Consider the following 22,679-nt stretch of genomic DNA (forward strand, 5'->3'; position numbering starts at 1 on the left):
TTTAGTTCACTGAATGATTTAATGTAGAGTTTAAAAGGATGTCAAGAAAGGTTCTCGACTCGCTTGTGGCTGTAATCGCTGATGTGATATTGTTCATTCCTGTGCTGAAACTGTGATTCAGGACTGAGATCCATATTTAAATGGTTGAAAATAAAGTTTTCCTCATTCATATCTTTGTGCTTCCTCTCTCTCTCTCTCTTTTTCTTTCTTTCTCTCTCTCTCTCTCTCTCTCTCTCTCTCTCTCTCTCTCTCTGTGTATATATATATATATATGATGTGTGTGTGTATTTTATAAATATAAATAAGCCAACACTTAAATATAATGTGGACAATGCAAGAAAATCATGCTCCCAGTGCCAGTAAAAGAATTCCTTTAATTTCCTTCTGAGCAGATGTCTGGCTCCATCTTCTGTGGGTTGAGAGATCTAGGGACCACACTATTGTCACATCTTTTCCTAGGATCCAGCCTTTGTTGGACTAGACTCCTCACTTATCCCAAAGCAACAGATTTTCCTTCCAATTTGTCTTTGGCCAAAAAATTGTTTCACCCTATTCTTTTATAAATTCTGCCACTATAGAATTTATTTTGAAGTTTTATTTAAAATTATTTGGAAGCATTTGGGGGAGAGCTTAGGCAAATTCCTTTCTTCTGTCATCTTTGATTTGCATTACCTGCAACTGCATTATTTTTAAATCAAGAAAAGTTTTTTTTTTTTAAATATCAATCATGATTATCTCTTCTAGACTATTCAAATGTACTCTATCAAATAGCTAGTGAGATAGGTAACAGTGTTGGTAATATCTAACAAAAATCTCTTCACTCAGGGGGTATATAGGGAAACAGAAGGGACAAGGGGAATGCAGCAGTATAAAGGTAAGAGCTAGAAGAGGCAAAGACACTCATTTTGGAAGTCTCTATGTCCTAAAAAAGATTAAACTGACATCAAGATAGAAAAAGTAATTAACAAAGTCATGTTTTAAAAGTGAAATCTCATAATTTCTGATATTAGGTGGTTTATGTAGTGTCTTATTCTATGAGTGATCTTTTAATTCTGTGATTGAAAATAAAGTTATCATTCACATCTTTGTGCTTCCACTATATCACTATATACATACACACACACACACACACACACACACACACACACACACACATATATATATATATAACTTCCAGCAGCTAGGCAGTATAGTGGATAGAGTACCTGAAGTCAGGAGGACCTGAGTTCAAATGTGGTCTCAGAAACTTAACACTTCCTAGCTTCATGACTCTCTGCTAGTCACTTAATCCCAATTGCCTCAGGGGAAAACAAACATAAAAACAAAGAAACCTCTTCCTTGACATCTTTTATGTAAGAAAAATTCCCCATTCTACCTCTCCTTTCCTCTTTCTCATCCATTCATTTTTTTGGGGGGGAGAGGGAGATGATTTCAACATACTTTATTCTCTATGTAAAATCTTTTAAACTATTCTACTGATATAGTTAGGAATTCATGTGTCATCTTATGTAGGAATATTTGACTTTATTTAGTTCCTTAAGACTTTTTTCACGTCTACTTTTTATGGTTCTCTTGAGTCTTCTGTTTTAGTTTCAAATTTTCAATGAGTTTTTTGACCTCCTTAGCGTCTCTGGAGAGAGATGTTGTGTGACTGCTATTGTTGCTGCCATGTGTGTGGGCTTTCAGACTTGCCTCCACTGGTATCACAAATTTCTCTGGAAAATCTCCTAAGTTTTCTTCGGTCACAAAGATACCTTGCTTTGACCTTGTTTTGGCCCTGCCCCGCCAAAATTTCATTTGAGGTGTTATTGTAAAGTCGTTTGGAAGGAGAATATTAAGAGATTTCACCTGTATTATCCTTAATTTGGCATCTTAGCTCCAATACCAGACTAGTTTGTTGGATATTTACTGTACAGCTCAAAACCTTACATTTCAATTTTTAAAAAAAAGGAGATGGTGATCACAGGGAGCTAGACATTGCAATGGCTGGTGTTGAATTGTGGGAAGGAGTACTTTATGAAAGAGAGATGTTTAAAAATCAATAAGGGCATCTTACAAAAGTGTCATGAAAAAAATAGTGGAGTAGAGCACAAAGGGTAAGCACACAAAAAAAAGAGAACTTGGAATTCTACTAACAAAGGTCTATAACTATAAAATAGAAATTGATGGAGGGAAGATATTAAAACAATGTTTAAGAGACTTCAGAAAACTAGAAATAGAATAAAGCAGGGAAGTCATGAGGGATGCTTTGCATAATAAATAGTTTGGTTTAGATCATTGTAAAGTTTCAGATCAAGGAAAAAAGATATGAGGAGAAAGGCTAGCAAACACCTCATCTCTGAATGCACCACAGTAAAAGACTTTTGGAACCAGTTGGCCAGAACTGTGGGAAAAAAAGAAAAGTGAATAATCTATAGTTTACAAAGAAAGAGTTTATAGGGTCTTGCTTAAAGGAAGGGGAATAGGGAAGAACAAAGAATGTTGCTGATAAAGATTCTTTGGTATACCATAAAGACAGTAGCCTATAAATGTGTGAAAGGAATGGAAGAGCATTCCAAGAAGGCAAAAAACCCATTTCAAAAGAGAAGAGGCTAAAATAGGAGAGGGTAAGGGAGGGTAAATGTCAAATGAATTATGCTTGCAAAAAAAAGGCAATGTTTGGAAAGATTATATTGATTTGGTGGTGGAAAAGGAATTGTGAGAACAGCCTGCATAGAGACACTGCTTTTATTTATACTTGTAATCATAGGGTCAATCAATCAATAAATATTAATTCAGTTCTTACTACATGCCAAAGTTGAAAGCTATCTTAGAAATAATCTATTCCACTTCCCTTCACTACATAGAATAGGATATATATTCCTCTATTGTAAATCTTACATAACAATTTTAAATCATTTAAATGTTTAATCATTTCACTTTTTATTATTTTATATTTGTTATAATCAAAACAAATAAAGATAATCAGTGAGGATAGTGTGCCAAATAGTTTTGTATCCTCAATACTTAACATAAGGCCTAAATTTAGTAGAAAATTAGAAAATGCTTGTTGATGGATATTAAAATTGTTTTTTAAAAAATTTAATTTAAATTTTAGAATTTAATATAATTTCTAAATTCTATATAAATATAAGGTATGCATTTTCCTCAAATATATTTTATGTTTTTATTTTACAGTTACATGCAAAACATTTTAAAATACTTTTTTTTTTAAATTTTGAGTTTCAAATTCTCTCTCTTCCCTCATTCCTTCCAAAGTAATATATACTACATGAGCTAAGTCATGAAAAACATATTTTCCATGTTTGTTGTTCAGTCATTTCCATCATGTCTGACTTTTCATGATCCCATTTGGAGTTTTCTAGGCAAAGATGAGGAAGCGTTTTTCTACTTCCTATGCTGACTCATTTTACAAATGAGGAAACTGAGGCAAACTGGGTTAAGTGACTTGCCCAGGTTCACATGACTAGTGTCATAAGTCTGAATTTGAGCTCAGAAAAAGAGAATTAAAGAGAAAAAATAAGTTTAAAAGAATGTTTTGATTTGCATTCAGATTCTATCAATTGTTTCAAAGAAAGTTGATAGCACTTTGCATTATAAGTACTTCAGAATTATCTTGGATCATTGTCTTGATCAGAATAGCTCAATAATTCATAGCTGATCATTGTATAATATTGTTGATACTACATACAATGTTCTCCTGGTTATTCTCATTTCACTTTGCATGAGTTTATTGTTTTACTTTCAACTTCATTGGTTGTGCTTTCATTCTTTCATTTTTGAATATTCTATTTAGCTATGATCTTTTTATAAGGAATGCTTGAAAGTCCTCTGTTTCATTAAATATCCATTTTTCCTTTGAAGCATTATGCTCAGTTTTTCTAAGTAGATTTTTCTTGATTAATATCCTAGTTCCTTTTCCTTCCAGAATATCGAATTCCAAGCTCTTCAGTCTTTTAATGTGGGAGCTGCTAAAACTTGGGTGGTTCTGACTGTGGCTCCATGATATTTGAATTGTTTCTTTATGGCTGGTTGAATTATTTTTTTCTTTAAACTGAAAATTTTTGAATTTGGCTAACATTTCTAAGAGTTTTTGCTTTGATGTCTCAGGAAGTGATTGGCATATCTTTCAATTTCTATTTTACCTTTTATTTCTAGCCCATTAAGACACTTTTTTTCCTTGATAAATTCTTGAACTATGATTTTTCTAATCATAGCTTTCAGATGTTCCAGTAATTCTTAAGTAATCCAGTTTGATTTCTTTTTCTGGTAAATTGTTTATATAGCAATATATTTCACATTTCTATTTTTTTCATTCTTCTGACATTGTCTTATTATTTCTTATTATGAATTATTAGCCTTCACTTGCCCACTTCTAATTTTTAAGGAATTTTTTTCTTTCATGAGCTTTTGTACATTTTTTTCATTTAGTCAATTGTGTTTTAAATTATTTTCTTAATAGTATTTTATGCCTCTTTTACCAAATTGTGTATTCATAATTTTCTTGCATAAATCTCATTTCTTTCTCCAATTTTCCTCTAATTTGATTTTTTAAATTCTTTTTGATCTCTTCTTAGAATTATTGATGACACTTTTTTTTTTCTGTTACAGCTTTGTTTGTAGCTGTTGATATCATTGTTTTCTGAATTTATGTTTTATTATTTCCTGTCATCAGAGTAACTTTTTTGGTGAGATTTAAAAAAAATATTAAATTTCCTAGCCTGTTTCTCGACTTAACTTTATGTTAAAGATGGGTTTTACTCCCTTGGTCAAGGAGGCATGGCCCAAAGTTTCAGATTTTTTGGCTTGCTATTTACAGAACTAGTTCTGGGTATTTGTAAGTTTTTGCTGCTTCTAAATTTATATGATATAAGGAGAGGATGGTAATTACTCTCCTGAACTATGCTCTTAATTTTATATGGTTAGGGCCATTATTTCCCTGTTGTCACAAGTCAAATGATAGATCTCTTCATTGCTCTGGAATTGTGACCATGCTAGCCTATATTTGCAAACTCTAATACTTTTCTTCACCTTGTAACCACAATCTGGAACTATGTATGGTCACTTCAAAAGATTCCTTAACTCATTATCAACAAAGGATCCCCTGTAATCTTTCTGACCAGATGTCTGACCCCCTTATCACATGTAGACTTAGAGTTGCTGCCATCATTTTTGCAATTGCCTTTAAGGCATTTTTTTTTTTTGTTGGCCATGAATTTTATTTGGGAGGTTATTTTAAAGTTATTTGGAAGGAAATGCTCTCAGTAAAAACATTAAGAATTCCTGTCTTTACTCCTTTATCTTGGCTTTTACTCTTTCACATGCATTTAAAATATATTTTTCATTTACCTTTCTTTAATATTTAAGGTAGTGTGCTCTGGAAGAAAGGGAACCAGCAGACCTGGGTTCTTGTGTCTGCTTTATTAGTGGATAATCACATATATGGTTTTGAGCAGGTAACCTTTCTTCTCTGGATCTTATTTTTTCATTTGCAAAACCACATAATGGGACTAGGTGGCCTTTGAGGGTTCTTCAAAGTCTAATATATTATTAATATTTGTTAAAATATATTTTGCAAAAATCTCTTTTAGAATTTTAAAAATGAGGGCAATGAATTATTATCATCCTCCAATATGGTTAGCACTAGACAGAGAATTGATGGTGATGGACTCTGGTAACCACCTTCAGGCATCTTCAATGATTAGAAAATTTATGGAGCTATGAAATTTGAATCGAAAATTAGAAGGCACTCATGTTCCAGAGATGGTTTTTAATCTGTGACAGGTCCCTTGTCAGAACTTGTGGGCTCTACTTTGGCCTTAGTAAGCTCTGCAAAACACGTTCTTGCTTATGGCTCTAGGCAATGAGTCTGTTGCTAGCATCTTCAATCAGCAACTACATCATGACTTGATTCCCAGCAGATGTTCAAAAGCTGATTGCCTCCCTCATCTTCCCCCATACTCCACCCCCACTTTTATCAGACTATCCAAGACTGAGTGCCAAGAAAGATAGGCTGAGCCAATGACACAAATCTTCATTTCTTCACAATTTACCTTGTATGAAGATTATCTGATCTATAACCATGAGCAAGGACATCTACCTACATAAAATACCACTCACTTTCATCCAAATCTGAACATTGGGTATTCTTGGGCAATTCATCCCTTATGGAATTGAGCATGAGGATGAATCACAAGATCTTCAATTTAGAATTAGAAGTTTGAGAGAGCATCTAGACCAACACCTTCATATTATAGAGAAGAAAACAGAGGAACAAAGAGAATGTGATAATTATTCAAGGGTACACATATATTGTATTTAAGATATACTTTAACATGTTTAACATGTATGAGACTGCCTGCCATCTAGGGGATGGGGTGCAGGGAAGGAAGGGAAAAGTGGGAACAGAAGTGATTACAAGGGACAATGTTGAAACAGTACCTTTGTATCTGCTCTGTCAATAAAAAGCTATAATGAAAATTAATTAAATCTTAATATTTCAAGAGCATCATTTCTGAATTATATGTTGAAATTGCTAGCCCCTTTTATTCCTGGGCCTAAGTATAAAGAATTCATTTATTTTGCATATAGAGTTGGCAATTTTTTTTTCAAAATAAAGTATTTGGAAATTATCCTTAAGTTGACTAATTACTGACATCCCTTTTGAAGTTTGGGGTATGCTAGCCTGCTCAGTATTGTCTTTATATGATTTGAAAAGGAAGAAGTTAAATTATGGAATAATTTAATCAAAGTATTATAAACAAATTATGAAATATTACTACCCAGTCTTTTCATAGCCAAATACAAAGAAGCACTTTAGCTCAATCCAGTAAATAATCTCGAAGAATATGGAATTCAAGAGTTGTTGGGGCTAAATTAAATAATACCCTGATAGACGATCTCAGGAGCCTTTCCAAATTTAACTTATCCCTACTTAACAGATATGGAAACTTAAGCATAAAGAGGTTAGAGGAACACATGAAAGGAAATTCTAAATTAGAGCTTAAATTTAAGTAAAATGCTCCTTTCGTTATGCTATCATATGTTTCTGTAAATACTCTTGACACAGTGAGAGAGAATTTTGCAATACTAAATTGTAGGAAAATCTTTTTAAAAGTTGAATTTAATAAGAGAAAGATTGAATTATTTCTCATTTAATTTTTTCCAATTACATATAGTTTCCTAACATTTAAAAAAATTCAGGTTCCAAGTTCTCTCTGTTCTATCCCTTCACCAATCATTGAGAAGGCAAGCAATTTGATATAGGTTATCCATTTGCAGTCATGCAAAACTATTTCCATATTAGCAATGTCATAAAAGAAAATAGAGGGGAAAAATAAAAATTAAAACAAAACCAAAATTATATTTCAATCTACATTCAAGTTCCAGCAACTCCTTATCTGGAGATGAATGTGATTTTTCATTATGAATCATTCAGAATTGATTTAGACATATTACTAACAATAATTGCATCATCTGATAATATAGATGTTACTGTGTATAGTCTCCTAGTTCTCACTTTCCTTTATATCAGTTAGGATATGACTTTCAATTTTTTTTCTGAAAGATTCCTGCTGTTCATTTCCTAAAACACAATGGTATTTCATCACAACTATATAGCACAATTCATTAATCAAATTTCCAATTTATTAGTTTCTCTTTAATTTCAATTCTCTACAACCACTTTTGTACATATATGTGCTTTCCCCTTTTTTCTGTGTCTTTGAGATACATCTAGTAGTTGGGTCAAAAGAAATGCACATAATTTCATAATTCTAAATTGTTCTCTGGAATGATTGGATCAAATCACAACTCTTCCTACAATGCATTAATTTCTACTTTTACCATATCCCCTCTAACATTTGTCATTTCCCTTTTCTGTCATATTAGCCAATGTGATAAGTGTGGGATGATATTTTAGAATTGTTTGAAATTGAATTTCTCAAATCAGTAGTGACTTAAAATATTTTATCTAATTGTAATTAGCTTTCATTTCTTCATCTGAAAACTTCCTGTTCATATCCTTTGACAATTTATCAATTGAGAAAAGATTTGTACTTTTATAATTGGGCTTTAGTTTTCTACATATTTGAGAAATGGGCTTTTATCAGAGAAATTTGTTGTGCAAAATTTTCTCCCAATTTCCTGTCTTTTAATCTTAACTGAATTATTTTTGTTGTACAAAATATTTTTAATTTAATTTAATTTTACTTTCTGTAATGATCTGTCTCTTGTTTGGTACAAATTCTTTCTTTGTAGTGTTCTGGTTGGTTTTCTGGAGATTTCTGGACCAGCTTTTTACTTCAGTAGTTTTCTTGCTTTCTGTTTTATCATTGTTCTTTTAATTTTGGTATGTTGAATTTCATGTTTAATTGGGATTTAAATTTTATTTTTTCTAGTTTTGTTTAGTTGTAGCACAACTCATTTATCTACTCTTTCTCAATTTTTTGGATATAAGCAATGTAAGATAGATATTTTCCCTAAGTACTGCTTAGCTTTATCTCATAAATATTAGTAGGCCATTTTATCACTATCATTCTCCTTCATAAAATTATTGTTTCTATCATTTTTTCTTTGACCCATTTGTACTTCTACAGTACTTTGTTAAATATATTTTATCGCATTTTTTGAAAAAATAACTTTACATTTATATTTTCCTGTATTTGGTTGCGAGGATTTTATGGCTTAATATATGATCAGTTTTTAAGTAGATGTCATGTAACACTGAGATACATACACACATACACACATTCCATTTCAGATTCCCACTTCTCCCAGTGTACCATTTTCCATCCCCCTACTTAATTTATTGAAGTATAACATTCTTGCATTCAATTTATATTTGTGTCCTCTACCTTTATGCAACACTTATAACTTCCCTGAATACTTATAAAGTTTTTAGGAGTTACAAATATAATTTGCCCATAAAGGAAAGTATAACCTTGTCAATTGCCTTAAGTTATATTTTTATTATTTATCTTTTAATTTTTTTCCTTGCTCTTATACTGGAAAGTCAAGTTTTTTCATTCAGGTCTTTTCATCAGGAATACTTAAATTCATTTCATTAAGTATCCATTTTTTTCCTCTGAAGATTATATTAAGTTTTGTCAGATAGGTAATTCTTGGTTTTAATCTTAACTCCTTTGCCTTCTAGCAGATATTATTCCAATCCCTCTACTTCTTTAATGTAGAAATAGCTAAATCATGCATTATCTTGCCTATGGTACCATGATATTTGAATTGTTTATTTCTGTCTACTTGCAATACCTTCTCTTCAACTTGGAAGTTGTAGAATTTATTATGATATTTCTAGAAATTTTCATTTTGGGATTTCTTTCAGGAACTTATCAGTGGATTCTTTCAATTTTTATTTTACCCTCTGGTTCTTAGATATCAGTGGAGTTTTCAATGATAATTTTTGAAGGACAATAATTGGAAGGATAATAAGACTCCTTATCAGGGATTTCTGGTATTTAAATAATTCTTTTTTCTAGTAAATTTACTTATTTTAATACATATTACTTTAGCAATCATGTTGGGATAGAAAAATCAGAACAAAATGGAAAAATTGTCAGAGTGATTAAAAAAATAGAAAAAAAGTGAACAAAGCATGTGTTGATTTACATTTGGTTTACTTAGGTCTTTTTCTGGATTCAGATGGCATTTTCTGTCCAAAGTTTATTGGGGTTACTTTGAATTACTGAACCACTGAGAAAAACTAAATTTTTCATAATTGATAAATGCACATTTTTGCTGTTATTGTGCAATATATTCCTGGATCTGCATGTTTCACCTGGCATCAGTTCATGTAAATCTTTACAGGCTTTTCTAAAATTAGCTTGTCCTTCATTTTTTTGGAGAACAATAAGATTCCATTATCTTCATATACCACAATTTGTTCTGCCATTCTCCAAATGATGGGCATCTACTCATTTTCCAATTCTTTGCTACCACAAAAAAAGCTGCTATGATATTTTTTCACATGTGGATTCTTTTCCCTCCTTTAAGATTTCCTTGGCAGTATAAAACCGAGAGACATATTATAAAGTGGTAAATCAAAACAATTTGGCATTGGTTAAGAAATAGAGTAGTGGATCAGTAGAATAAATTAGATAGACAAGACAAAATAATCAAGGCTTATAGCTATCTAGAATTCCAAATTCCAGCTTCTAGAATAAGAACTCATTATTTGAAAAAAATATTGCTGGGAAAACTGAAAAATCGGTCAGAAACTTGACATAGACCTACATTTCACACTCCATACAAAAATAAAATCAAAATGGATACAAGATTTGGGCATAAAGAATGATATCATAAAAATATTAGAAGAACAAGGGATAATTTCCATATCACATCTTTGGAGAAGGAAAGAATTTATTACCAAAGAAAAACTAGACAGTCTTATGAAAGGCAAAATGGACTTTGATTACATTAAACTAAAAATGTTTTGCACAAAATCATCAGAATAAGATTAAAAGGGAAGTAACTTTAGGGAAAAACTTTACAGCCATTATTTCTGGTAAAGGTCTTATTTCTAAAATATATAAAGCATTGTATCGAATTTATAAGAATATAATTCACCAGTTGATAAATGGTCAAAGGATATGAACAGACAACTTTCAGATGATGAAATTAAAGCCATTTATAGTTATATGAAAAAATGCTCTGAAGTACTATTTATTAGAGAAATGCAAATAAAAACAACTCTGAGATACAACCTCACACTCTTAGACTGACTAAGATGACAGAAAAACTTAATGATAAATGTTGGAGGGGATGTGGGAAAACTGGGATATTAATGCCTTGTTGGTAGAATTATGAAGCAATCCAACCATTTTGGAGATAAATCTGGAAATGCCTAAAGGGTTATAAAACTGTGCATACCCTTTGGTCCAGCAGTGCTATTACTGGGTCTATATCCCAAGGAAATCATAATGATGGGGAAAGGATCCCACATGTGCAAAAATGTGTGTAGCAGCTCTTTTGTGATAGCAAAGAATTGGAAAAAGAGTGGATGCCAATTAGTTAGGGAATGGCTGAATAAGCTGTGGTGCATGAAGATAATGGATTATTGTTTTATAAAAATGACGAACAGGCTGATTATAGAAAGGCCTGGAAAGATTTACATGAACTGATGCTGCATGAAAAACAAACAGAACCAGGAATACATTGTGCACAATAACAGGAAGAATGTGTGATGATCAACTAGGAAAGACAGTTCTTCTCAGTGGTTCAGTGATCCAAACCAATCCTAATAGACTTTGGACAGAAAATTCCATCTGCACTCAGAAAAACAACTCAGACTGAATTAAATCAACACATGCTACATTCAACTTTTTTTTCTTTTTTAAAATCTCTCCCATGTTTTTCCCTTTTGCCCTGATTTTTCTCTCCCAACATGATCTATAAAACAAATAAAAAATAAATAAACGAGTAAAAAAAGAAAATCTCAAAGTAAAAAAAAAAAATTCCTTGGAATACAGACCCAGTAATCACACTGCTGGGTCAAAGTTTCATAGCCCTTTGGACATAGTTACAGATTTCTTTCCAGAATGTTTTGGATCATTTTACAATTCCACCAACATGCATTAGTGTACCAGTTTCCCACATCTCCTACAAGCATTTATGATTATCCTTTCTTATCATCTTAGCCAATCTGAGAAGCATATAGTGGTACCTCAGAGTTGTCTTAATTTGAATTTTTCTGATCAATAGTGATTGAGAACCTTTTTATATATAGACGACTTTAATTTCATCATCTGAAAATTATCTATTCATATGCTTTGATCATTTATCAATTAGGGAATTATTAGGATTCTTACAAGGTGCTAAGTCACTGGAATAGATATAATTATCTAATTTAGCATGGTACTTAACAATTCTCTAGTTCAGAGTTCACACTTTTCATACCTTTAAAAGAGCATACTTTTAAGGAGCTCCCACAAGCCCAGGGAGTACCCATAAGTCCATTCTCTGGGAGGATATAAGGAGCCAGGATTCAGGGAGGAGGAGTTAAGATTTCATTCCCACATGTACCTTCATGCTGGCTGGAGGCTTTGGATTCAGAGGAAGCTAGAGACTGAAGCTGGCTGGAGACATTCTGACAAGAGCTCATTGGGGAACCAAGGAGACAGATAGGCCCCTATTAAAGCCAACTGGCCCTGGGAAAAGATTCAGGATTTTGAAGGACACAATACAGGATCTGGACTTTAACTCCTGGCTGCATTTTGGGATTATTGAACTGGAACTAAAGCCAAGGCTACCTCCAGAAGCTCCCCAAGAAATCCTGTTCCCAGAGAAGGATTATGACTTAGAGAAAAAGAACATTACAGGGAATTATTTGTATTCTTATACATTTGAGAGAGTGTTTATATATTTTAGAAATTAGACCTTTATCAGAAACACTGGCTATAAAGATTTTTTCTCCAGCTTTGTACTTCATTTTTTAATATTTCATTTTTAATGTTGTTTGTTGGTTTTGCTTGTGTATTTTTTTTAATTTAATGTAATCAAAGTTGTCTATTTTGCCTTTCATAATGTTCTCTAGTTATTCTTTGGTCATAAATTCCTCCCTTTTCCAAAGTTCTGATAGGTAAATTATCCCTTGCACTCCTAATTTGTTTATGGTATCATCCTTTATGCCCAAATCATGTATTCATTTTAGTCTTATTTTGATATCTGGTCTAAGATGTAGGTCTTTGCTGAGTTTCTGACATTATTTCCCAGTTTTCCCAGCAATTTCTGTCATATAGTGAGCTTTTATTCCAGAAGCTGATGTTTGGGGGTTTATTAAATTCTAGATTACTATAAGCCTTGATTATTGTGTCATGCATATCTAATCTATTCCACTGATCTACCATTCTATTTCTTAGCCAGTACCAAATGGTTTTGATGATTGCTGCTTTATAATATAGTTTTAGTTTAATATTGCATAGTTGCCATCCTTTGTATTTTTTTTTAATTCCCTTGATATTCTTTTTTTTTATTTTTTATTTTATTTTATAATTATAACATTTTTTGACAGTACATATGCATGGGTAATTTTTTACAACATTATCCCTTGCACTTACTTCTATTCAGATTTTTTCCCTTCCTCCCCCAACCCCCTCCCCCAGATGGCAAGCAGTCTTATATATGTTAAATATATTATAGTATAATTTATTTATTTTTTTTTTTTTAAATTTTTTTATTTTATTTTATAATTATAACATTTTTTGACAGTACATATGCATGGGTAATTTTTTACAACATTATCCCTTGCACTTACTTCTATTCAGATTTTTTCCCTTCCTCCCCCAACCCCCTTCCCCTGATGGCAAGCAGTCTTATATATGTTAAATATATTACAGTATAATTTAGATACAATATATGTGTGTAGAACCGAATTTTTTGTTGCACAGGAAGAATTGGATTCAGAAGGTAAAAATAACAGTTTACATTCATTTCCCAGTCCTTTTCTGGATGTAGCTGGTTCTGTCCATCATTAATCAATTGGATTTGGATTAGCTCTTCTCTATGTTGAAGAAATCCACTTCCATCAGCATACATCCTCGTACAGTATCATTGTTGAAGTGTATAATGATCTTCTGGTTCTGCTCGTTTCACTCAGCATCAGTTGATGTAAGTCTCTCCAAGCCTCTCTGTATTTCTCCTGTTGGTCATTTCTTATAGAACAGTAATATTCCATAACATTCATATACCATAGTTTACCCAACCATTCTCCAATTGATGGACATCCATTCATCTTCCAGCTTCTAGCCACTATGAAAAGGGCTGCCACAAACATTTTGGCACATACAGGACCCTTTCCCTTCTCTAGTAGTTCCTTGGGGTATAAGCCCAGTAGTAGTATGGCTGGGTCAAAGGGTATGCACATTTTGATAACTTTTTGGGCATAATTCCAGATTGCTCTCCAGAATGGTTGGATTCTTTCACAACTCCACCAACAATGCATCAGTGTCCCAGTTTTCCCACAGCCCCTCCAACATTCATCGTTATTTGTTCCTGTCATTTTAGCCAATCTGACAGGTGTGTAATGATACCTCAGAGTTGTCTTAATTTGCATTTCTCTGATCAATAGTGATTTGGAACACTCTTTCATATGAGTGGAAATAGTTTTAATTTCATCATCTGAAAATTGTCTGTTCATATCCTTTGACCATTTATCAATTGGAGAATGGCTTGATTTCTTATAAATTAAAGTCAATTCTCTGTATATTTTGGAGATGAGGCCTTTATCAGAACCTTTAACTGTAAAAATTTTTTCCCAATTTGTTACTTCCCTTCTAATCTTGTTTGCATTAGTTTTGTTTGTGCAGAAACTTTTTAATTTGGTGTAATCAAAATGTTCTATTTTGTGATCAATAATGGTCTCTAGTTCTCCCTTGGACACAAACTCCTTCCTCCTCCACAAGTCTGAGAGGTAAACCATCCCATGTTCCTCCAATTTATTTATGATTTCGTTCTTTATGCCTAAATCTTGGACCCATTTTGATCTAATCTTAGTATGTGGTGTTAAATGTGGGTCCATGCCTAGTTTCTGCCATACTAATTTCCAGTTTTCCCAGCAGTTTTTGTCAAATAATGAATTCTTATCCCAAAATTGGGGATCTTTGGGTTTGTCAAAGATTAGATTGCTATTTTTATTCACTATCTTGTCCTGTGAACCTAACCTATGCCACTGATCAACTAGTCTATTTCTTAGCCAATACCAAATGGTTTTGGTGACTGTTGCTTTATAATATAGCTTTAAATCAGGTACACTTAGACCACCTTCCTCTGACTTTTTTTTCATTAGTTCCCTTGCAATTCTCGACCTTTTATTCTTCCATATGAATTTTGTTGTTATTTTTTCTAGGTCATTAAAATAGTTTCTTGGGAGTCTGATTGGTATAGCACTAAATAAATAGATTAGTTTGGGGAGTATTGTCATCTTTATTATATTCGCTCGGCCTATCCAAGAACATTGAATGTCTTTCCAATTATTTAAATCTGACTTTATTTTTGTGGCAAGTGTTTTGTAATTTTGCTCATATAATTCCTGACTCTCCTTTGGTAGATATATTCCCAAATATTTGATACTATCGACTGTTATTTTGAATGGAATTTCTCTTTGTATCTCTTGCTGTTGGATTGTGTTGGTAATGTATAAAAATCCTGAGGATTTATGTGGATTTATTTTGTATCCTGCGACTTTGCTAAAATTCTGAATTATTTCTAATAGCTTTTTAGCAGAGTCTTTGGGGTTCTCTAAGTATACCATCATGTCATCTGCAAAAAGTGACAATTTGATTTCTTCATTTCCTACTCTAATTCCTTGGATCTCTTTCTCGGCTCTTATTGCCAAGGCTAGAGTTTCTAGTACTATATTGAATAGTAATGGTGATAGTGGGCAACCTTGTTTTACTCCTGATCTTACAGGGAAAGGTTCTAGTTTATCACCATTACATATGATGTTTACTGAAGGTTTTAAATATATGCTCCTTATTATTTTAAGGAATAGTCCATTTATTCCTATACTCTCAAGCGTTTTTAGTAGGAATGGATGTTGGATTTTATCAAATGCCTTTTCTGCATCTATTGAGATGATCATATGGTTTTTATTAATTTGATTATTAATATGGTCAATTATACTAATAGTTTTCCTAATATTAAACCATCCCTGCATTCCTGGTATAAATCCCACTTGGTCATAGTGTATTATCCTGGGGATGATTTTCTGAAGTCTATTTGCTAATATCTTATTTAAGATTTTAGCATCAATATTCATTAAGGAAATTGGTCTATAGTTTTCTTTCTCAGTTTTCGATCTACCTGGTTTAGGTATCAGTACCATGTCTGTGTCATAGAAGGAATTTGGTAGGACTCCTTCAATCCCTATTTTTTCAAATAGTTTACATAGCATTGGAGTTAGTTGTTCTTTAAATGTTTGGTAGAATTCACCTGTAAATCCATCTGGTCCTGGGGACTTTTTCTTAGGAAGTTGGTTAATAGCTTGGTCTATTTCTTTTTCTGAGATGGGACTATTTAAACTACTTACTTCTTCCTCTGTTAATCTGGGCAAGCTATATTTTTGAAGGTATTCTTCCATTTCATTTAAGTTATCGAATTTATCGGCATAAAGTTGAGCAAAGTAGCTCCTAAGTATTGTTCTAATTTCCTCTTCATTAGTGGTGAGTTCACCCTTTTCATTTTCAAGACTATCAATTTGCTTTTTCTCTTTCCTTTTTTTAATCAGGTTTACTAAGGGTTTGTCTATTTTGTTGGTTTTTTCATAAAACCGACTCTTAGTTTTATTAATTAATTCAATAGTTTTTTTACTTTCAATTTTATTAATCTCACCTTTTATTTTTTGAATTTCAAGTTTTGTGTTTGTCTGGGGGTTTTTAATTTGTTCCTTTTCTAGCAATTTTAGTTGTAAACCCAATTCGTTGGCCCTCTCTTTCTCTATTTTATGCAGGTAGGCCTGTAGAGATATAAAACTTCCCCTAATTACTGCTTTGGCTGTATCCCACACATTTTGGTATGATGTCTCATTATTGTCATTTTCTTGGGTGAAGTTATTAATTATGTCTATGATTTGCTGTTTTACCCAATCATTCTTTAGTATAAGATTATTTAGTTTCCAATTATTTTTTGGTCTATTTTCCCCTGGCTTTTTATTAAATGTTATTTTGATTGCATTATGGTCTGAAAAGGATGCATTTACTATTTCTGCCTTACTGCATTTGATTTTGAGGTTTTTATGCCCTAGTATATGATCAATTTTTGTATAGGTTCCATGAACTGCTGAGAAGAAAGTATATTCCTTTCTGTCTCCATTTAGCTTTCGCCAAAGATCTATCATATCAAACTTTTCTAGTATTCTATTTACCTCTTTGACTTCTTTCTTATTTATTTTGTGGTTTGATTTATCTAATTCTGAGAGTGCAAGGTTGAGATCTCCCGCTATTATAGTTTTGCTATCTATTTCCTCTTGCAGCTCTCTTAATTTCTCTTTTAAGAATTTAGATGCTGCACCACTTGGTGCATACATGTTTAATATTGATACTGCTTCACTATTGATGCTTCCCTTTAGCAGGATATAATGCCCTTCCTTATCTCTTTTAATTAGATCAATTTTTGTTTTTGCTTGATCTGAGATGAGGATGGCTACTCCTGCTTTTTTGGTTTTGCCTGAAGCATAATAGATTCTGCTCCACCCTTTTACTTTTAGTTTGAATGTCTCATCCTGTTTCAGGTGTGTTTCCTGTAAACAACATATAGTAGGATTCTGACTTTTAATCCAGTCTGCTAACTGCTTCCTCTTTATGAGGCAGTTTGCCCCATTCACATTTATGGTTAGAAGGACTAATTCTATATTGCTTGCCATCCTATTAACCCCTGCTTATGCTTTTCCCCTTTCCTTCCCTTTTACCCTCCTATCCAGTATTAAACTGGTAAACACCACTTGCTTTTTACAGCCCTCCCTTTTTAGGATCCCTCCCCCACCTTAAAGATCCTCCCCTTATTTTACCCCTTTTCCTCGAAATTACTGTATTCCCTTCCCCTTAGCTTACTCCTTCCCTTTCACTTTTCAATGAAGTGGAAGAAGTTTCACCATAAATCGAATATGTCTATTGATACACGCTATGTTCATCTCCCTCCTTTCTTTCTCTCAGATATAATAGGTTACCTTTGCCTCTTCATGAGATGTAGTACCACCACTTTGTACTTTTTTATGATATAATCTCCTTTCCACCTCTATTTTCTAAGACAAATTGTACATATGTTCTTTACATATTTTTTTGACAGAAGTATAGTTCTCAAGATTTCTTTTTACCTTTTTTAGAAGTCTCTTGAGTTCTGTATTTGAAGATCAAACCTCTTATGTAGGTCTGGTTTTTTCATCAAAAATAGATGGAATTCATTTATTTCGTTAAATGTCCATCTTCTTCCCTGGAAAACGATGCTCATTCTTGCTGGGTAAGTTATTCTTGGCTGCATACCAAGTTCCTTAGCCTTTCGGAATATCATGTTCCAGGCCCTGCGTTCTTTTAATGTGGACGCTGCTAGATCCTGTGTTATCCTTATTGTGGATCCTCCATATCTGAATTGTTTTTTTCTAGCAGCTTCCAATATCTTTTCCTTTGTCTGATGGTTTTTGAACTTGGCCACTATATTTCTTGGCGTTTTGATTTTAGGGTCCCTTTCAGTAGGTGATCGATGAATTTTCTCAATGTCTATTTTACCCTCTGTTTCCAAAACGTCTGGGCAGTTCTCTTTGATAATTTCCTCGAAAATGGTGTCCAAGCTCTTTTTTTCCTCCCATTTTTCAGGGAGTCCGATTATTCTCAAATTGTCTCTCCTGGATCTGTTTTCCAGGTCTGTTGTCTTTCTGGTAAGGTACTTGACAGTCTTTTCAATTGTTTCATTTCTCTGGTTTTGCTTGACTCCCTCTTGGTTTCTCCTTGAGTCATTCATTTCTACTTGTTCCAGTCTAATTTTCAATGATGTATTTTCTTCACTCACTTTTTTTATATCTCTTTGTAATTGTCCAATTGAGTTTTTATCTTCTATGGAATTTTTTTCCATTTTATCCATTTTATTTTTTAGAGAGCTGATTTCTTTTTCCAGCTCACTAATCCTGTTTTCCTTGGAGTTGTTTACCTTTTCCAGCTCACTAATCTTGTTTCTCAATGATTTGATTTCTTTATCCATTCTGTCTTTGAATGCATGGGATGACTTCTCCAGGCTCTCTTGCAAAGCTTCCCTTTCCTTTTCCCATTTCTCTTCCAGCTCTCTTGTGAGAGCCTTTTTGATTTCCTCTATGAGGTTCTTTTGTATTGAGGAGCAGCTTATATCCCTCCCAGGGGATACATCTGGGGACAGTCTTTTCCTAGTCTCCTCAGCATTTGAAGTCTGCTCCTTCTCCACACAAAAGCTGTCAATGGTTAGAGCCCTTTTGAATTTTTTATTCATTTTGTCAGAATCAAAGAAAACAAACTGACAAGAGAAGCAATTGGTCTGTTTTGCGGGGGATAGGGCTGGATGTTATTAATGGGCTTCCTCTACAGACTGGGGATAGGGCAGCAGAGAGCCACTAACAGAACAGCACTGACTGTACTGAGTCTGCACTCTGAGGCTCCGAGAACGCACCGAGTCAGTCCAGGTGGGGGTTGGGGGTGGCCGGGCTCTGAGAGACGCTGGCTTTCTGGGGTTTTAATCTTCACCTCCGGTGTTTACACCCTCTCCGTGGCTCCTGGCTTGCTGCCAAGACGGAGCATCCACACTGGGGCAAAAGCCCTTTCGCAGAAACTGCAGAGATCACACCCCTCCCCCTCCGGTCTGAGCTGTGTGAGCTGCCTGTCTTGCTCTGGCTGTCTGCCCTCAGTCTGCGCCCAGTCTGATTGACCCTCCCCCGAACAAACACAGACCTTTTCTGGCGACTTTCAAGGATGTCTTCTCTTGGTGATAATTTGTGGATTTCTTTCTGGGTCAAGCATTAAGTCAGAGGCTTGTCATGAAGTAAGTTCTGAGAGAAAGCGAGGAGCTCAAGCAGCTGTCTGCCTCCACGCCGCCATCTTAGCCGGAAGTTATTACAGTATAATTTAGATACAATATATGTGTGTAGAACCGAATTTTTTTTTTGTTGCACAGGAAGAATTGGATTCAGAAGGTAAAAATAACAGTTTACATTCATTTCCCAGTGTTCCTTTTCTGGATGTAGCTGATTCTGTCCATCATTAATCAATTGGAATTGGATTAGTTCTTCTCTATGTTGAAGAAATCCACTTCCATCAGCATACATCCTCATACAGTATCATTGTTGAAGTGTATAATGATCTTCTGGTTCTGCTCGTTTCACTCAGCATCAGTTGATGTAAGTCTCTCCAAGCCTCTCTGTATTTCTCCTGTTGGTCATTTCTTATAGAACAATAATATTCCATAACATTCATATACCATAGTTTACCCAACCATTCTCCAATTGATGGACATCCATTCATCTTCCAGCTTCTAGCCACTATGAAAAGGGCTGCCACAAACATTTTGGCACATACAGGACCCTTTCCCTTCTCTAGTAGTTCCTTGGGGTATAAGCCCAGTAGTAGTATGGCTGGGTCAAAGGGTATGCACATTTTGATAACTTTTTGGGCATAATTCCAGATTGCTCTCCAGAATGGTTGGATTCTTTCACAACTCCACCAACAATGCATCAGTGTCCCAGTTTTCCCACAGCCTCTCCAACATTCATCGTTATTTGTTCCTGTCATCTTAGCCAATCTGACAGGTGTGTAATGATACCTCAGAGTTGTCTTAATTTGCATTTCTCTGATCAATAGTGATTTGGAACACTCTTTCATATGAGTGGAAATAGTTTTAATTTCATCATCTGAAAATTGTCTGTTCATATCCTTTGACCATTTATCAATTGGAGAATGGCTTGATTTCTTATAAATTAAAGTCAATTCTCTGTATATTTTGGAGATGAGGCCTTTATCAGAACCTTTAACTGTAAAAATTTTTTCCCAATTTGTTACTTCCCTTCTAATCTTGTTTGCATTAGTTTTGTTTGTGCAGAAACTTTTTAATTTGGTGTAATCAAAATGTTCTATTTTGTGATCAATAATGGTCTCTAGTTCTCCCTTGGACACAAACTCCTTCCTCCTCCACAAGTCTGAGAGGTAAACCATCCCATGTTCCTCCAATTTATTTATGATTTCGTTCTTTATGCCTAAATCTTGGACCCATTTTGATCTAATCTTAGTATGTGGTGTTAAATGTGGGTCCATGCCTAGTTTCTGCCATACTAATTTCCAGTTTTCCCAGCAGTTTTTGTCAAATAATGAATTCTTATCCCAAAATTTGGGATCTTTGGGTTTGTCAAAGATTAGATTGCTATTTTTATTCATTATCTTGTCCTGTGAACCTAACCTATGCCACTGATCAACTAGTCTATTTCTTAGCCAATACCAAATGGTTTTGGTGACTGTTGCTTTATAATATAGCTTTAAATCAGGTACACTTAGACCACCTTCCTCTGACTTTTTTTTCATTAGTTCCCTTGCAATTCTCGACCTTTTATTCTTCCATATGAATTTTGTTGTTATTTTTTCTAGGTCATTAAAATAGTTTCTTGGGAGTCTGATTGGTATAGCACTAAATAAATAGATTAGTTTGGGGAGTATTGTCATCTTTATTATATTCGCTCGGCCTATCCAAGAACACTGAATGTCTTTCCAATTATTTAAATCTGACTTTATTTTTGTGGCAAGTGTTTTGTAATTTTGCTCATATAATTCCTGACTCTCCTTTGGTAGATATATTCCCAAATATTTTATACTATCGACTGTTATTTTGAATGGAATTTCTCTTTGTATCTCTTGCTGTTGGATTGTGTTGGTAATGTATAAAAATCCTGAGGATTTATGTGGATTTATTTTGTATCCTGCGACTTTGCTAAAATTCTGAATTATTTCTAATAGCTTTTTAGCAGAGTCTTTGGGGTTCTTTAAGTATACCATCATGTCATCTGCGAAAAGTGACAATTTGATTTCTTCATTTCCTACTCTAATTCCTTGGATCTCTTTCTCGGCTCTTATTGCCAAGGCTAGAGTTTCTAGTACTATATTGAATAGTAATGGTGATAGTGGGCAACCTTGTTTCACTCCTGATCTTACAGGGAAAGGTTCTAGTTTATCACCATTACATATGATGTTTACTGAAGGTTTTAAATATATGCTCCTTATTATTTTAAGGAATAGTCCATTTATTCCTATACTCTCAAGCGTTTTTAGTAGGAATGGATGTTGGATTTTATCAAATGCCTTTTCTGCATCTATTGAGATGATCATATGGTTTTTATTAATTTGATTATTAATATGGTCAATTATACTGATAGTTTTCCTAATATTAAACCAGCCCTGCATTCCTGGTATAAATCCCACTTGGTCATAGTGTATTATCCTGGGGATGATTTTCTGAAGTCTATTTGCTACTATCTTATTTAAGATTTTAGCATCAATATTCATTAAGGAAATTGGTCTATAGTTTTCTTTCTCAGTTTTCGATCTACCTGGTTTAGGTATCAGTACCATGTCTGTGTCATAGAAGGAATTTGGTAGGACTCCTTCAATCCCTATTTTTTCAAATAGTTTACATAGCATTGGAGTTAGTTGTTCTTTAAATGTTTGGTAGAATTCACATGTAAATCCATCTGGTCCTGGGGACTTTTTCTTAGGAAGTTGGTTAATAGCTTGGTCCATTTCTTTTTCTGAGATGGGACTATTTAGACTACTTACTTCTTCCTCTGTTAATCTGGGCAAGCTATATTTTTGAAGGTATTCTTCCATTTCATTTAAGTTATCGAATTTATCGGCATAAAGTTGAGCAAAGTAGCTCCTAACTATTGTTCTAATTTCCTCTTCATTAGTGGTGAGTTCACCCTTTTCATTTTCAAGACTATCAATTTGCTTTTTCTCTTTCCTTTTTTTAATCAGGTTTACTAAGGGTTTGTCTATTTTGTTGGTTTTTTCATAAAACCAACTCTTAGTTTTATTAATTAATTCAATAGTTTTTTTACTTTCAATTTTATTAATCTCACCTTTTATTTTTTGAATTTCAAGTTTTGTGTTTGTCTGGGGGTTTTTAATTTGTTCCTTTTCTAGCAATTTTAGTTGTAAACCCAATTCGTTGGCCCT

Source organism: Sminthopsis crassicaudata, chromosome 1 (genome assembly GCF_048593235.1).
Source record: "Sminthopsis crassicaudata isolate SCR6 chromosome 1, ASM4859323v1, whole genome shotgun sequence".
In the NCBI taxonomy this organism is placed as follows: Eukaryota; Metazoa; Chordata; class Mammalia; order Dasyuromorphia; family Dasyuridae; genus Sminthopsis; species Sminthopsis crassicaudata.